Source organism: Gobio gobio (genome assembly GCF_949357685.1).
Source record: "Gobio gobio genome assembly, chromosome: 1".
NCBI lineage: Eukaryota > Metazoa > Chordata > Actinopteri > Cypriniformes > Gobionidae > Gobio > Gobio gobio.
The window spans coordinates 8,371,212-8,378,037 of NC_137097.1; positions in this window are offsets into that span (position 1 = coordinate 8,371,212).

Consider the following 6,826-nt stretch of genomic DNA (forward strand, 5'->3'; position numbering starts at 1 on the left):
TTCTCTGACCGGTTTGCACGCAGCCTCCACACTTCCCTTTTGAAGTTTGCCCATGCCCTTTCAATGTGTTGTGTATGTACCCCTGTCAATGGATTAACAAAATGAATGCTATGGTTCACTGTGTGGTGTTGGTATCCTCTCGCTGAAAGCACTGAGTATGCACGCCACTCATCACTATGAATGATGCTGCCTCTTTTTACATGTTTCTCTATGATTGGTAAAAGGGTTTTCTTGTCTCTTTTGTCCACCAACCGCAATACTGGTTTTCGGGAAGGCAAAATCTCAACCATCCCGAATACCCAGCTTTTCCTTCTCCATGCACCTCCAAAACGCCCTCTGGCATACTGAAAAAAGAATGAAAGAAATTGATGTCAGACACTTCTGTTTTCTAAAAGTCAAAAGCGCTCAAAAATAGCCTCAAAATAACTGATAGGCCTACTACTGATCCACATTTTATTAGTCTTACAAAAAAGATTTAGAAGATCTTAAGTTTCTTTTATTAGATCAATGTACTAATATTGTGTCTTGTCTACACTGTAACAAAATGCCAGGAATTTACAGGATTAAAGATTATTTTACAATAAATTACTGTAGTCAGAAATTTACAGTGAAATGAATGCATGCTGGGCCATTTTCTTACGAATTACTGTGAATCAACAGCAAAATGATGCTGACATCACAGTAATTTTCTGCTCTTGTTTTACTGTGAATTCACATGATAAATGTGTCTTTAATCATGCCACTGTAAGAAATTATATTGTTTAGTGCTGTAAGAGTTTTGAAGTCATCCGTAATGGTGATTATAGTGTTCCATTTGTTTGGGATCTTGGAAATTTCTGATCTAGCCGAGTCAGAAGTGTGACAAATGAAAACATTTGTTAAAATCAGCTAGAATAAAACAAGCAAATTGACATATTTTAAGTTTGTCAACCTATATTAGTATAAGTGCTATTTCGGCATGAAGATTTACCAACCAATATCTTATTTTAAAATAATTTTGGTTTGTAAATGAATATTTCACAATAGTAAAGCATCTTTAAAGCATATTTTTTCTTCCATTACCTAATGATGCACAAACATCAATACTCCACATACAAAACACCAATGGTGGCACCAATTTTCAAGAGTGCAGGTAGATACAAGAGAACTCCTACTGTGGGGTATCTGCAGGTTTCACCAAGTCAAATTTAAGACTTTTTAAGACCTTTTTAAGACCATTATGAATTAAATTTAAGATCTATATCACGCAATAAAAAAATGCAGAAACACAAAAGCAAATTAATTTACTCAAATTGAATAAAGTATTAGTAAACTTGCACTCCCTCGTAGCTCAATCCCGTCAGGATTTCACTATAGTGGTGGTCATTTCCAGAAATTTGCAACAACAAAAAAAAATATATATATATTTTTCATAATTAGGATGCCACATATCCCATATTATTATGTTAGATGCACAATAGTCACACATGACAATAAAATAGACAAAATGCAGTAACTTGATCGCTTAGAGTGGAAAATATGACCAAAATCTTACAAGTAAACCACAGCAATAAGCAGTTGCTTAATATAAGTAAAAAGTTCTCAAGTAATTAATGAAGTAAATGCCAATGATCAGTAATAAAATAAGAATTTATAAACAAATGACAATAGGACAAATAACTACAACATAAAGATATAGATACAAACAGTGCTTTAAGTTTAGGTAGCTACTGTTAGTTTTTTCACTGTTGTTGTTTTTTGTTTAACATTAACACAGACAGGAGCGGGTATAGGTTATATTAGATCGCTTCCCCTTTAAGACCTACAGTAATGCGCAGATCCAATACTGACACAGGTCCCAAACTTTTTTTACACACAACATAATCTGCATTATGGACATAGGCATAATAATGTGTGTATTTGATCGTTCAAGGGCAATAAGCCTAGAAATAGAACACATGGATTTCGGTATACTCGCGTGAGCGCTGATGGGGCAAACACGTGCACAGAATCTGCGGTCCGTGTGTCAGTACCGAATTGAGTTTGTGGTTTACATTGCTTTTATTAACTAATTTTATTAACTAATTTTAGTGCGAGATGACAGGTGAGAAAGATTCGCCTTTGCTTTCACGATCACGGAGCTGGGACAACTGGAGAACTGTTAGCTGAAGAATAAAGTCTGTTTGATGCATCTGTGATACAATCCGAAAGAGACTCGCGCCAATAACATGAAAGCTGATTGGCTGCAATATAAGATGCATGTTGGTCTCATTTATAGTTGTAATACTATAAATGGACTGACATAGACATAGACTGACATAGACTGAAACAGGTCGTACAGCTGTGACCGGACACAAAAATGAAAAATTATTCTGGCAGACCATGTGATGTCACTGTGCTTTATCGCTGCAATTGTTGTGTCCGGTCACAGCTGAACCACCTGTTTCAGTCTATGGGCCCAGCAGCCACAAATACCAGAGGAAGATCAACGAAACACTCCCAGAAGGTTCACAATAAGTTTACAATAGTAATGGGCGATATAAACGATATGCGATATAAACGATACAAAATTGGCCTACGATAGAGATTTTGCATGTTGATGACAGAATCTACCCGCGAAATTTAGAGCCACGAGCTGCAACTGGCAGCAATGCATCATCGTATTGGTTGTCTTGAGTAAACATAGCTGAAAGTGAAACGGACGAGCTGGTATAAAAGACCAGTGCAACATCCATTGTTTGGACTTGGTTCGGATTTAAGCCGTCCAAAGCACAGATGAGCGGGTGCGTGCGCACACACACACACACACACACACACACACACACACACACACACACACACACACACACACACACACACACACACACACACACACACACACACACACACACACACACACACACACACACACACACACATACACGTCTGTTTATTTTGATAAATGAAATAATGCATTATTGTTCAATGAATATAGGCTACTGTCATTAAAATATGTTAAAATAAAAAATACAGAAACAAAACTTCTAATTACATTCTGGTTGTTTAGATTTTTAAATCCTTTTTTCTTGGATTCTGTGTAGAATTTAATTGTAATGTAATGCAAAGTTTGAAACTAATCAGGGTATCTAGTAAAGAGATGTAATACTTGTTCCTTTAGTAAGCAGCCTGTTAAACAGCAGAGTCTCTCTGGGACAGCAGGCCATTCAAACAATAGAGGAGTGTGTGTGAACGACGTGTGTTTAAGAGCCCTTACAGTTCCTGCTCCAGCCTACAGGGGAGCTGCTGAGTATGACCTTAAACACACACACACACTTAGGTCCCCACTTGGTCATAAGTTTAAAAAAAATTACCAGAGTGTTTTTACTTAATTTTCACATGATTTAAACACACACACTTGTAGGTCCCCACTTGGTCAAAAGTAAAAAAAAATCACCAGAGCGTTTTTGTAGTGTTTTTACTTGATTTTAACATGATTTAAAGCATGACCAACAGGGGACCTGAAAAATGTCCCCTCTTGGCTCAGAGGTCCCCTGTTAGTGAGTGTGTTACGACACCAAGGTCCCCTGTTAGATAGGTAGACAAGTACACACACACACTCGCTCACTGTCTTTGTAGTCTCTGCAGTGTTTTCCAACCGGAACCATTTTTTTTCTTTCAAATTTTTCAAACAATTCTCTCTTTGTAAACTTTGTTCAATGCATGCGAGTGCTGCCATACATTCGAATATGACCAGTCATTTTCGCCGTCATCCCCCGGATGTAGTGCCAGAAGACGCGAATGAGAAGTCGCGCGCGCTGTAAATTTTTCAGAATATATTAGGCTACTGTTGTAGCCTACAGTAGATTTAACTCTGTCTCTGTGTAATAATAATTTGTCTCAACTAATAATAATAAAAATGATGCCTAGATGGTTGCTTATTTTTCACTTGATCTTTTTTATAAACAATGTTTACTTTTAAACAGCATACAGCCTTTAAATGTTAATGTATTATTTACTTATAATGATTATCATCATAAATAATAAACTTATTGAATTGCATACATTTTTTTAAAATACTTAAATAAAAAAAAAAATTAAAAAAAATTGTGGTACCGAAATTGGTACAGATCTGGCACGCATCTCCCTGTATCATTGCGTGATACTTTTGTATAATTTTTGTAAAGTTTTAGCCTGGTCGCTATTCACTGCCATTATATGGATAAGCGCGTACAGGACGTTTTTAAAATATTCTGCTTTTTTTGTGTTAAAGTCTCTGCAGCTAGTGTACTTGAATTTTTTTTATCTGCAACAATATGTTATAATTACAGTTTTGCACAATAAATGTTCTCAAAACTTGAAAATACATTTAGCAGTTTGGCTTTCCTTAGGGTCTACACGTTCTAAATGGTTCTATTATAATTTGTATATCGCAATATATATCGTTATCGCAAGAGGCTACAATGTACATCACAATATGGATTTTAGGCCATATCGCCCATCCCTAGTTTACAATATGCCTGGAATATGTTGTGCTCGTAGCTGTTCTGAGAAACACTGAACTACAATTTTATTCGATCCAAAGTAGCTAGCGTTAGATCGACCAAATAAATGGTTGGCTTCAATCAGAAGGGTTTGGTTGTTGTGGGAAGAGCGTGTCTACAGCTTACACATTGTGATTAGCACATAACTTAGTTCAAGCTTAACTTTTGCAGATATAAGTTATAATATTAAGTTATGTAGTATAAATCTGATTAATCTCATATAGATGCGTTTCGTTGAGGTAAATAACCCGCACTACTGTGGCCCAGATGTGCACAACACAACGGAATATAAAAAGCAAACATAAGTTCACAACACAACGAAATCAAGCCACAACACTACGGAATCAAGCCACAACACAATGAAATCAAGCCACAACACTACGGAATCAAGCCACAACACAAAGAAAAAGCCATAACACAAAGAAATCCAGCCACAACACAACGAAATCAAGCCACAACACAACGTAAATGCTTCCGACCACTAGGGGGCACTCGGAGTGCGGTAAAGTTGACACTGTTCTATAGAATCGTCAATCTTAAAAAGATATCAATACCACAATTCGTTTTAGCAGTATGTAGGCTAACCATTGTTTATCGACATTAAAAATTTATTTTAAAATCACCTACATGCATTATAGCTGCATATTTATCCTCGAGAATGCTTTGACCCGATACCACGCCGCATGACGCCTAAGGTAACGTCTGCCAATTCCACCAAGTGGTTGAAACGTATAATTTGAATTAATTAAAATTACTTTTAACATTTAATAACAGACATGCACAACACAACATTGGAATTTGAACATAAAAAAAAAAAAAAGTAAATTATATGTTTCAACTTGGTGGAATTGGCAGACATTCCCTTAGCGCTGTGGTATCGGGTCAAAGGGTTCTTGAGTATAAATATGCAGCTATAATGCACGTAGGTGATTTTGAATTGATATTTCATGTCGATATACAATTCCACACTTAAAACTGATCGTAGTGTTTAAATATTTGTAAGACTGGCGAATCTATAGAACAATGCAAGGAAAACTAACTTTACCGCACTCCGAGAGTCCCCTAGTGGTCAGGAGCATTTCCGTTATGTTGTGGCTTGATTTTGTTGTGTTGTGGCTTGATTTCGTTGTGTTGTGCCTTTTTTGTTGTGTTGTGTCTTGATTTCTTTGTGTTGTGGCTTTTTCGTTGTGTTGTGGCTTGATTTCTTTGTGTTGTGGCTTTATTTCGTTGTGTTGTGGCTTTTTCTTTGTGTTGTGGCTTTTTCATTGTGTTGTGGCTTTTTCTTTGTGTTGTGGCTTTTTCATTGTGTTGTGGCTTGATTTCGTTGTGTTGTGGCTTTATTTTGTTGTGTTGTGGCTTTATTTTGTTGTGTTGTGGCTTTTCGTTGTGTTGTGGCTTTTTTGTTGTGTTGTGGCTTTTTTGTTGTGTTGTGGCTTGATTTCGTTGTGTTGTGGCTTGATTTCTTTGTGTTGTGGCTTTTTTGTTGTGTTGTGGCTTGGTTTCTTTGTGTTGTGGCTTGTCCGTTGTGTTGTGGCTTGATTTTGTTGTGTTGTGAACTTATGTATGCTTTTTAAATTTCGCTGTGTTGTGCACTACTGGTCGCATTGCTTCATTGTACCTGATCAAATTAAGCTTCAGTGGAGCGCACGCTCGCAAACAGCAACGCAAAACATTAAAAACTGATTTGGGCTGTCATATTCATAACATTATAATTGTATACACTATTGAAATAAAATGTTGTGAATTATTCGAGCTTAGTTGCAGTGTTGTTACAGGAAGAACACATCCACAACAAGCTCTTCCCCAGCAGGCGCAGTACATCAATGTGAACTCAGAAAGACGTTGGACTCCAACTAATCCAACGTCAGTCAGACATCATATTTTGGTTGAAAATGAAAGTCGAGTTGATGTCTAAACTCAACGTTTGTTTGACATCAAGCTCCAACGTCAGACAGACGTTGAATTTTGTTAGGAATAAGCACCGCACTGTTAAAAAAAACAAAAACATAAAAAGGGTGAAATGTATGAGTAGAGAGGATTAAACAACTCCACAAACAGCATTACCAGCTTCACACATTACTAACCAGACTGACTTTATTTATGTCAGACAGAAGCTCTTATTGAGAATTAACAGAGGTTTAGATGTTGATGTTTTATTGAAAATACTCACCATTATGGTGATTGGTGTTTGCTTTAGTTGGGTAGTTTGACTTGACTTTTTAACATTCGTTTTTCTCTGGCTTCTGTAAATGTGTTTGTTATGGCAAGACAAGCAAGACAAAATGTGATCAGATGATATTGTTTTACTTAATGATAAAGATATGATC